Source organism: Drosophila suzukii, chromosome 2L, assembly GCF_043229965.1.
Source record: "Drosophila suzukii chromosome 2L, CBGP_Dsuzu_IsoJpt1.0, whole genome shotgun sequence".
NCBI lineage: Eukaryota > Metazoa > Arthropoda > Insecta > Diptera > Drosophilidae > Drosophila > Drosophila suzukii.
The window spans coordinates 9,391,472-9,403,074 of NC_092080.1; the positions used below are offsets into that span (position 1 = coordinate 9,391,472).

The window sequence follows — 11,603 nt, forward strand, 5'->3', positions numbered from 1 at the left end:
TGCCGTAGTGTTGAAATAAAAGCCTTGCCATGCTATTCTCACGCTGAGTTTTCCACGGTCTCCGCTCTAAATTGCAGTTCATTTGCGGCTAGTTGATTTTATTGCACAACTTTGTTTACCATTCTGCTTAAATTTCATTACACGCTGCCAACCGAAATGCAACTGGGCCAAGGGAAAAGAGATTGGCGGGTGCGGTGCGGCTGAATTGGATTGAAAATGAATGCCAAAACCTTGATATGAATTAATATTTGAGCAGGGCTGCCAAGTGGAGCAGACATCTAAAGGGATTGGGTTGGGTTTGACCGAGGCAAATGGACATTGGTTTGCATGGAATGGACATCGGTTAAATGGGTCAACTCGGGGCGATTGATTGGTGCGCGGTTTGGTTTCGGCAAATATTTTATTCGGAAAATGCATTTACGGAACCCTTTTTCCCTCTGTTCAATTGAAACCGCCTCGTCGTTAGTGTGATATCTTATTCATCTCCTTTGGAATCATTCGCAAATATGCCGACAATCATTCAGCCAAGGCAAAGGTTAAGACAACTGGAAAGGCAGCAGCAAACAATGAAGTGGGGAAAACCCAAAACGCCAGCGAAAACACGAAGCATGAAAAATCAAAACAAATAAGCCAACAGGCAGGCAAACAAAGTGCCAAGCAAATTAAATAAAATCCGCACAAACAAAGCAATGTGGACTGGGCCGAAAGGGGTGTAGGGGAAAAGATACAGGATTCAGGGATACAGGGATACAAGGATACATATACACATGCACAGAGATACTGGATACTGGAGCAGGCCACTTAGATGGCGGTTGACACAGCCGCAAAAAGCGAGTGAGTGTGTGTTTTTGTTTGTTATAAAAATGAAGCAATTGAAAGAGCCCGCGATAAATGCCAACAACAATGGCTAAAAAGCACCGACTGAGAACCGAGCCGGAAGGAGTTGGGTGTAGAGGGGGAAAATTAATTAGCTACCAACTCTAGTTAGCATTTTCCATTCAATTAATATGTGGAAACTAATCGGAACTAATCATGTTCATTTAGCTCTTAGTATTTTCTTTCTTACGGCACTTGGCTGAGGTATTTAATCAATAAAATATAACATTTTGAACCATCATTAACAAGAATTCTTATTAATGTCTTACATTTTAACTAATAATTTTATAAAAAAGTTTCAAATTTTCCTAAATTTTTTTAAATTTAACCCCTTTATGAGATTATAAAATAAGTTAAATTTTAATATATTGTTTAAACATGTTTATTTAATTAATAAAACCAAACATATTACATCCAACATATTACCAAGCAATACTAGTTAATTAAAATAAAAGCCCGCCGGAAAGTATGCAACAGAGTTGAGCAAAAAATTACGTATACGTAATAAAGTCGAGGACTGCCTTGGCTGGCTTAGCTGGATAATCAAAAATGTAAATTCATCAGGCAAAAACAGTGCGACATGCGCTGCTGCTCCATGATGCAGGATCCTCCTGCTTGGCTTTTGGAAGCGTCAGGGGTGGAGGTGCTGAGGCAGAGCGGATGCGCATCCTGTGGCCACAGCCCGTCTGCACTATGCTGCGTTCCCGGCGCAAATACTGGCATTATCAGCAGCCTTCATTCATGGATACCAACCGACGGCAGAGGCGCGAGAAAAAAGGTGAGCAGGAAAAGCCGAGCAGGTCCTGTGTGAGTCCTGCGACCCGAAAAGGTTTGAGAGCCACTGGAAGGACAAACAGGAATAGCTGCAATGGAAGGGCTCCGAAGAGCTTAAAGCTTCGCAAGAGAGCTCCTTAAGAGAAAGCTGCCCACAAGTGTCCTGGCCCAAAGAGAGTGCTTCCTTTGCAGCATCTCTCTCTTACTTTCTCCGCTTTCTTTGCCCATTTCTCTCTGATTTTCTCGCTCTGCAGGCGCCCTGTAGTTTTGCGTTTGTAAAAGCCATTTTTCATTCATACGAACTTACTTTAAATTAATTTTTTTGTGGGGTCATAAATCGTTTTTGGCTCTGGACCTACGCATGCTGCGTCTGTATGGGTTTCTCGCATTGGTATGTGTGTAAGCTCTTGTATCGTGTATTTGGCATTGCGTGTATGAATGAATGTTTCATGTATTGGCAAGACTTTCAAATTAGTTTCTATTGAACTGATGAAGGTGAGAATCGGCAGGAGTAGGTCAAGTTGGGCAGAGTGTTAAAAAGTGGAAAATAGAGGCATGATTTAATTGAAAATATTTGAATACCTTTTTATAACAACAGTTCATGAGGTACTTAATCCTTAGAGCTTTACATTTTAATTGTTTTTTAGAAGACAAATTGATACAAATTACAGAAAAAAGTTTCATAACAACAATTTATACATGTGGAATCTTTTGATTTTATGTAGGACATTCGTAAATATTTTTAATATTGACAACAAATTATCAATAATATCAAAACTTTGTTTTTATACAAGATACATTTTTAAAAATTACTGACAATATTTCAAAAAATGTACTAAACTTGATGTATTCTTTTAATATATTCAAAGTATTTGTAAATAATTTTAGTTTTGCTTAAAAAAAGATTCATAAATATTAAAAAAAATAAAATTACATGTATTAATATCATTCTGACTCCGGTTATCTTTTTAAAATGCAAGTAAATTGCTTGTATTATTTGGTAAAAATGATACAACTTGTACATATGATATAGTAGAAGTTAGGTCTTAATTAATTTGAAAATTCCGAAACATCTTGAGTTGACCACGCACAACCACCAGGGCAATGGGCATCGACAGGAGGGTCCTGCACCCTGTATACACACGAGAGGCAACTGCCACAGGAGCAGAGAGTGCGCATCCTGGCGCTCTCTTACAGCCTCCGACGAAAACTCTCCGGGAAGAGCTTGAAAGCTGCCGCCAGAGCCACACGCACACACCCACACTCGCACAGCGAACACATTCCAGGCTCCGTGGAGTCACGAGTCCTGACGGCTGGCAAGGACTCGTGGCCCGTATGCATGTATGTGTGTGTTCCAGCCTTTACATCGGCATCTCGCATCCCCAAGCCGCGTTCGGATTTCGAATTTCTGCACAAGGATGTGTCGTGGGATGCCGATGCCCAAGCCGAAGCCGATGTCGTGCCCATGGCACTCGGCTCCTCCAAAGGACTCTGCCCGTGCAGCAGGCTAAAGGACTTCCAGCGCCGCCTGGCTGGCAATGCTGCACGGGCATCGGGCTCAGTTGGTGTTCCGGTTTCGGGTTGTGCTGTCAGTTGCCTTTTGCCTCCATGCACAGCGGCTGAGCGATTGAGCGATTGAACGATTGAACGGTTGGACGGTTGGACGGTTGAGCGGTTGGACGGTTGAGCGGTTGGTCGGTTGAGCGGTGGAGCGGTTGAGAGTGTGCCATCCGTGCGGAGCAGGAGAGTCCTGTCGCGTTGCCCGTGGTCTGTGCCCGCATCCGTATCCGTTTCTCCGTGCGTCTCTCTTCGGGTGTGTGCGTGTGCCAGTGCGTGTACCTATATATGTGTGTGTGTGTGTGTGTGCCTGTTGTCTGTCGCTAACGGTGCGCGCGCGTCTGTCTGTGTGAGTGTGTGACTCTGTGCGTGCCCCTGCCTGTGTGTGTGTGCACAACAATACTATATATCTCTATATACTAATACCAGTGTGGCTCACACTCACACACGGCCTGCAAAATATAATATTAGAAATATCTATACACAACAATTCCAGCAGGTAAACCCATTGAACTATTCTGGAATCTATATAGTATATGCTAGCAAAAAACAAAAAAAAAGAAAAAATCACAATCATTCAAAGTATCCTTTTTGCTCTCCCTTTGTCCGTCTCTTTCTGGCCCAGAGCTCGTTTGTGCGTGTGTGTATTTGTGAAAATTCCATCATCATCGGCATCGGTTTAACCATTATCATTTACTTTATAGCCGTACACATATTTTCGTACATCCTTCCTGCCTCTATTTTATTTTTATGCCACCGATTTTGTCATTTCTATTACATTCGAATTGTGCCAAGGAAGCGTGAATGCGAATCGCTAATTGACCATCAAGCCATCAATATTCAAAATGGAAAGTATCTTTCAGATACATGTCAAGAGCAACTCTCTTGCTCTCTTTCCTTTATGTCCGCTCTCTGTCTCCACATTTTGGCATTTGTGTATGTGTGTGTGTGTCTTTATAACAGGTGCCAAAAAATAAATGGCAATGGTTACTTTTATGTTCACATTGTGTGGGCGGCTGGTTGCGGGAAAGGGGTACGAATGAATAAAACCGAATGATATGATATTCTGGGCCATTATCAACAAGTGAGAGCCTCGTGATTATCGCTTATTGAATAAAACATATGTGGTTAATTTCATTAACTAACTCTTATGTTATTCTTCTCCACTTTATAGCCGTCGACACGCATAACACACGCAATGGATGTCAGAACTAAAACCGGATATTTGAATAAACAAATATAGAACCACATACACACACTAAACTAAGCAATAATTAATTTGGTTGAGTGAAATTCACAAGAAAAACAACAAGTTTAATTTTAAAGTACTACGAGTTGCAGAAATAATATTAAGCCGCGAAAAATATTTAATCGCCGAACTGAATAAATCACAAACACGAGCGAAACCATAAATAAAGCAATTTTGTAACTATAACACAGACAAAACAAACGATAAATAATAATTAATAAATAATGATGGTGAAAAACACATGAATAAAAATTTACAGAAAATTGTAAATATTAATACTGTCATTTAAGCATAATGCATACATACATAAACTCAAAACATGTTATGAAAAAACAATTTTAATATCCATACCAACACAATACAAAGACATAAATTCATTTAAATAAGAAGTGTTCTATTATATAGAGAACTCATTTCGCAAATGATGTTTAAATTCTCGATAAGCAACCGAAACGCGCACAAGATTGATACAAATTTTTAATAATAATACGCTAGAGCATAAGAACTGCCCAAGAACAGCTTAATTGGCTGATGAATTAAAACGGGATTAATTCGGAAATTCCTTGGAAGTCTTCGTTTAACCGAAATTGAATTATTCGATTTAACTCGATACATACATACGCATATTTCAATAATCGCATCTAACTAAATAATAATCATTATTGAACTAAAATTAATTGCATTAACTTCATTACTTATCAAACAAAAAATTCTGGGAGACAAATTTGATAAAAGAGTTTGAAAATTAATAATAGCACGCAAGCTAAAAATAAATCAAGTTTAATACACAAATCAGTAAACGGAATAGTTATACAATTATTCAACACGATCAGCTCAATCCTTCAAAGCCAATTGGAAAGTATTTTGATTGCATAACAAATGGAGAAAGGATAAAAGGTAAGTCAATAATCGGAATTTGATTTTTAGAAATACAACCATTTACATTTGCTTCATAATGTTAAAGATAAATCCAATAATTTCTAAAAATAAAATCAAGTGTATCTCAGATAATTTAGTTTTTAATTAAAACTAAAAAATAAATGGCTTTAATTTTAAAGTAATATGCACTCGAAAAAGTGGTCGTCTTTTAAAAATTGGGAGTCAATTTTTTTTATATTTAGAAAAATTTTTTTTGCCTCGATTTATTTTTTTAGGATACAAATATTTATTAAGGAGATTATTTTTTTTTCATGAAAAAAGTAGCAATAGAATTCTATATTACCTATAGAAAGAAATAAGATAAAAATTTTAAAAATTGAGTAAAAGGTTTTTTATGCTTTTCCCTCTTGGCACTTAAATATTTTTAGACTGAGGCTGAGCAATGCCTATGAATTTATTTAAAAGAGCCCTACGCTTTTTCACATGGGCAATATGTTGGGATTAAGTTTCTTCTCGTTTGGGTGAACCATATTTTGGATCCACGCCCTAAAAATTCACCATAATCACAGGGAGCGTTCGTATACCTAACGCCATAGCTGCAGCCATTATTTCAGTTTTCTCCACCGACTTGATTTGCTTTTTGTTTCACTTCTCGGGCGAGCATTTTAAAATTGTTCCATTGACCTTTCGACGACCACACGGCCACATTCAAATACCCAGCTGGCAAGTAAGTGGGTGGCCGGATGATGGGTGATGTGGGTGGGTTGTGCGTGGGTGGATGGGTGTTTTGGCTGGTTGGGTGTTCCGGAGCAATGCCCAAAAGCAAACAGAACGGCAGAACAGCAGCCACTCGGAGGACAATAAAAAAGCAGCGCACAATTGCCAAATAAATAACTTGACGCTCGCTGCGTCGTCGGTTTATTTGCCCTGGTGCCGTGGTTTTTGGGCTTTGGCTTGATTTTCATTTTCGTTTTCATTTCGGAAAGCACACACACAAATACGCACCCACACACAAACACAATCTCACATTTGATAAGGACAAAAACTACGACTACACTGTTGCTCCGGCTTCCTGTTTTGTTTCCATCTTCTGCACTCGCTGCTCATTTTGGCCTGGCCCGGCTCTTTTTCATTAATAATATGACACAATTCTGCATTGTCCCAAACTGGCAGCGCCCATGAGCACTTTCGGCTTTGCCGCCTCCTCACGCTCATTACGCCCATTTGAGGCTTTGTCTTCGCCAGTGCAGCCCAGACCCAGACCCATTCTGGGCCAGGACCAGGACCAGGCTCAGGCAGCGTCTTTAGCCATTTCTTTCGCCATTTATTCAGGCAGACTGCGGCATGAGTCCACAACACACACTCACACCTGTCAGCGAATCCGAATGCTAAGAGTGCATATACCCTGGAAATACCTATAAACTGCAATTCGATGCCGATTCCGAAATTCTTCAATAAATAATAAACTTATTCACAGGACATAAACCTTTCATTCCGATTTCCATAACGAATATTCTATGACCCGGTTTCTCAGTGTTTTCCTAAGGCTCTAGTTTATAAACTGTCAGAGAAAGATAACTAGAAGTTAAATTGTTCGGAAAAACAATTTTATTTTCTTCACTTATAAAAAAACATAGAAAATGCAAGGATTTTACATTCAATTAAAATATTTTTTGCTATTAATGGATGAAATATTGCGATTTTTATTTACATTAAAAGTGGAAATATGTCATTTACCGGTTACAGTTAGTTTAAGAATTACAAAATTTGAATTTAATATGATATATTTGAATTTATATGATATAAATAATTTGTTATGATGTAAAGTATTTAAAGAAAATATGGCTAGCATCAAAAGTAATATTTCTACCTTGCTTTAAATATATTAAAATTAAATCACGCAATTTATTATGTTTTGTATTAAGCATTATGTTTTTGTATTTCGTTCAAATATTTAATACGTTGTTTGGAATTCAATATATAGATATTTATTTTTACTAGACCTTAGTTTAATCAGTACTTATAAAAATAATGTTTATCGTACTTGTTTCCATTTGATAAGGATGTTTTTTTTTTATACAAAATTAATTTGTATTTAATTAAATATGGAATAACCTAAGCGGGCTTAAATCTTAGTAAGAAATTAAGAATATAATACATAAATAATACCAAATACACCTTAACTCAATCGAACTTCATAGATCTGTGACTTCTCAGCAGGATTAGTTTCGTTGCCAACCAGTTATACACCCAAATCAACTCCCTAAGACGAAGTCTGCCAACCATGACTAGTTTTGATGCTAGATGATGGTTGAAGTTATTGAAACAGTAACTAAATCAGTTTTTTGTTGGCAGTGTTCCTGCTTTTCCACACAATTGCTAGAAAGCGAGAACCGCAAGTCTATTGTCCTTGGACCAGTGCCATTCGGAAAGAGTATGCCCGAAAGTAATTCACTCTCGCGTTTGCCAACGATGTCCTTAATTATGTGCCAGCAGCCCTGACTGACTGCCACAGTGGCACAGTGACTGCTCAAAGGACATACAGCCTCTTTGCCGCCCACTCACCAATACACACACACACACACTCACACGCAGGACGCAGGACACATAGGACATAGGCGTTGTCAGGATCTCGGCTGTGGAAGTCGCAGTCGCGACTGTTACGTGGCGCTCGTGTATGATGACGATGTGTCATGTTGGACTCCGGGTCTCGGCTTTCAGAGTCCTTGTTGCGCTTGTTTTTATCGCCCTTGTTTGGCCGTTGTTGATGAGTGCCGTTGTTGTTGTTGTCGTTGTTGCTGGCCGCTTTTGAAGAGCGCTCTTCTAGTGGGTGTCATGTCCGCTTAGTTGTTCTTGCCCCTGGTCCCTGGTCCCTGGGTCCCCCCCATACAGCTCCTCCTATTTGCCGCCGCGCTTTGAGGCGACGCCGCTTTGCCTACTGCTTATTTATGTATGAAGGACCTTAAACTTTGCAGCGCATGAAAATGGCCGCAGCCAAGTGAGATGGGTAGAGCCCATGAACCAAATTATATATACCCACTATCTAAGTGTGTGCAGATACAACAAATGGCGTCGCTACTTTTTTAATCACAGCCGGCGACGCAGTTTTCAGTTTTCAGTTTTCAGTTCTCAGTTCTCAGTTTCACTTTTCCATTTGCAAAGTTTCTCACGTGTGTCCTCCCCGCAGTCCTTCCTTGGTGTCCTTTTATTTTTTTGTTTTTTGTCATCGTTGTGGGGCCAACTGGCAGCTGGCAAGTCCATCGCACAAAAGCTGACATACAATGCTCACTTTTTGTTGGAATTCTCCCCTAGCTTTCTGCGCTTGTTCTATTAACCTTCGCCTCGCGAATGAAAAAGAGATTTAAGGTTAACAATTCTCTGGGCTTATTCTTCGGCCACTTAATATTAGCCGTAACTAGGCCAGTGCAGAGGTTGGTAAATATAGATATGGATAGTTGGCGACACGATTCGCAAGATGTTGAGAGTGTCTTCGCCAAGACCGAGAAACATTTAAGTGTCCTTGAAGTTCCATTTAACTTATGACCTGGTTTTTGAAATTAGCAAACATTTATTGGGAAGAAGAGAAAGAACATGGGAATTTATAAGAAAATGTTCTCATCAGAAATATTTGGGTTGATTGTTTAGACATTTTTAGTTCCTTAGTTGTTCTATTAAGTTTCGGAGAAAAAACCATCTTTAAAATATCGACTATAATTTTAAAAAAATTTACATTTTTATTTAAAATAGAATATTTAAAACATAATAAATAAAATCAAATTGGGAATAGAGAAGAAAATATTAGTTGTAATATTTGAAACTAAATTTTGATTGTGCAAATTTAAAGAGTTTTAATTATCTTAATAAAGATTTTGAAAGAGAATTAAGAATCAGGTGTAACAATATTGTGTTAACAATTATAATTTCCAAAACGTGTGGCTAAACCCACGTTTTAAAAATAAATAAACATACCCTGGAAGTTCGGCTTGGCAGCACTGGCTAGGACCAAGTAGAAGTCCATGGCTCAGGCAGACCTGTCATAATTTGTGAAATTTTAGTGCTCATCCGAGGATTTGTCTGCTAATCTATAATTAAAATTATTGTCATATCATTCGGGAGCTGGAAACTTTGTGTGCCACCAAAACTTTTGCCCGCAGAGGGCGGGGTGGAGGGGGTCTTAGGTGCGGATAGAGGCTTAGCCATGAAATGCCCTAACATGCTGCCAGTTAAACTGTCCATGGCAAACGAACCTCCCATCGCCAATCTTCAACCTCCAACCCCAGAATCAGTCAGCTTAACCCAAACTGATTCGGAGGCAGCTACGTGCCTGTGCATTTGAGCAGCAGATGTCACACGGGCGGTGGCCCAAAGTTTTTGGGGCCGCCAGCAACTTAGATAATTTAACAGTTCCACGAAAGGGACCGGACGGGACCAGTACTTCCTTGAAACGCTTTTCGGGGGTTTACCTCTACGTGAGATAATGCAAATTTATGGCTGGCAATTAGCGAGTCGCGAATCGCAGTCGAAGCTTGGCAATAATTCAAGGCAGCCGCCCACAAAGTTTGACTAGTCCCCAAGCCTAATTGCAGTTGCCGACGTGAGAAATCTGGGGCGGAAGTGTAGAGGTTGATGGGTTCCATCTCACTTTCGGTTCTCTGAGTGCTGTGGAAGACAATGGAAAACCAAAATCCAGTTAGCGAAACCCAGTAAACCATTAATTATCTTAGGCGGCGCTTCGCATATGTGATGTGGGCAACCGGCGGCTGTGAAAAGATACAAATATACGAGTACGCCGCCAGAAGATACAGATACGGGCTGACTGTCAGCTATCTGTTATCCAACAGTTATATACACTTTGCACACCCAGAGTAACCAGAATAACCAGGATAACCAGCACACACACACACTCACTCGCAAAAGAAGCCCGTCGTGCCGTATCTGTATCTTTTTCTGTTTCAGATACACACGCACATGCAGACACACACACACACAAGGCATCAGTTGCAATCTGACTTCAATTCAATTATTTTAGATTAGAATGTGACTGTGTCACACACACTTTTGTCTCTATGTCAGCTGTCATTCATCCGTTCATATGTTCCATAAAGTCAGCCTGCGGGGCGGAGAAGTTGGGGCATTTTGCGGCCCAGGATACGTGCCCCATACGCCAGGCAGCCTGTTCCTGCATCGACACTCGCCCATATATATATATATATCTGTACCCATATTCTCGCATATATATGCGACTCTATATATGTGGGGTTTCGGGTTCACTGTGAATGTGCCCAACAAAGCATTGTCCCAGAGATCCCGACTCGAAACGAGCGTGACAAAAGTAACAAATGTGCGAGTCCTGCCAGTCGTATGACGTCAGGCTTCCTGGGGGCTAGAATATATTCAAGTGCCTCAAACATTTATGTGCTTCTGTTTCTGTTTCATCCAACCAAATTGACTTGCGTTTTGTAAAAGCGCAGTAAGCCTGCCAATAAGTGACCTTTTAAATGCTTGGGAATCACATTTCAATCGAGATAATTGCTTGGCCGAGTTGAGTGAAAAGTCAATTATGAAAGCGTGCTGGCTGTGAAATTTTATGTGAAAATGGTAGAAAAATGTATATTTAAGATGTACAGATAGTGTGTGCAGATGCCTTTGGTTCTTTTATAATCATAATTTCAATCAGAGGAGTTTCTGTATAGATATAATCTTTAAAACAGTTCTAAAATATCTTGTAGCCCAATGATCTTAACCGCTATTAGCATAAAGAAACTATTTCTGTCAAATAAATAGTATCCAAAAATCTTGCCTGCTGGGAAGTTGTTTAGTTTTTCCCTGGCATCAAAAGAAAATACAACTCATAGCAGGTTCAGCAGGTAAATCTTAGAAAGGGCAGGTACCAAAAAGGACCAGTTGATAAGAATAAAGTGAAAAAAATTACTTACTGTTTAGACAAGAATAATAAATTGTAAACACAAAAGGCAAATGGAAATATTAAAACAAATACAGCGATTATAATTTGCTATTCGTTATAGAGGAAGTCGTAAACTAAAAATACATCAATGAAAACCATTTAGTTCCGCTCTTTGTGAGTCATATCGGTTGCCGATTCTCAATGGAAAACAATTGCATCTTTATGGTGTGTTGTTTTCAGCCTTATCACTGTCTTTATGCGGGCAACTTATGAAGCGGGCATTATGATAACAGAAAATAAAGGAACATAAAGTGCTAGAGAGAGGAAGGTTCAAAGTGAGAAAGATCAGCGATCCACCACGGT

At 39.5% G+C, this 11,603-nt stretch overlaps 1 protein-coding gene across 1 annotated transcript in view; it reads left to right on the top strand.

Annotated features, from left to right (window-relative positions):
• The first annotated feature begins 3,194 nt into the window (after positions 1-3,194).
• nAChRalpha5 (nicotinic Acetylcholine Receptor alpha5) overlaps positions 3,195-11,603 on the top strand; it is a 58,365-nt gene continuing 49,956 nt past the window's right edge. The window contains exons 1-2 of the mRNA XM_065863815.2: positions 3,195-3,706; positions 4,382-5,353. The gene's annotated coding sequence lies outside the window, so the exon portion shown is untranslated. The remainder of the gene's footprint in view (positions 3,707-4,381; positions 5,354-11,603) is intronic.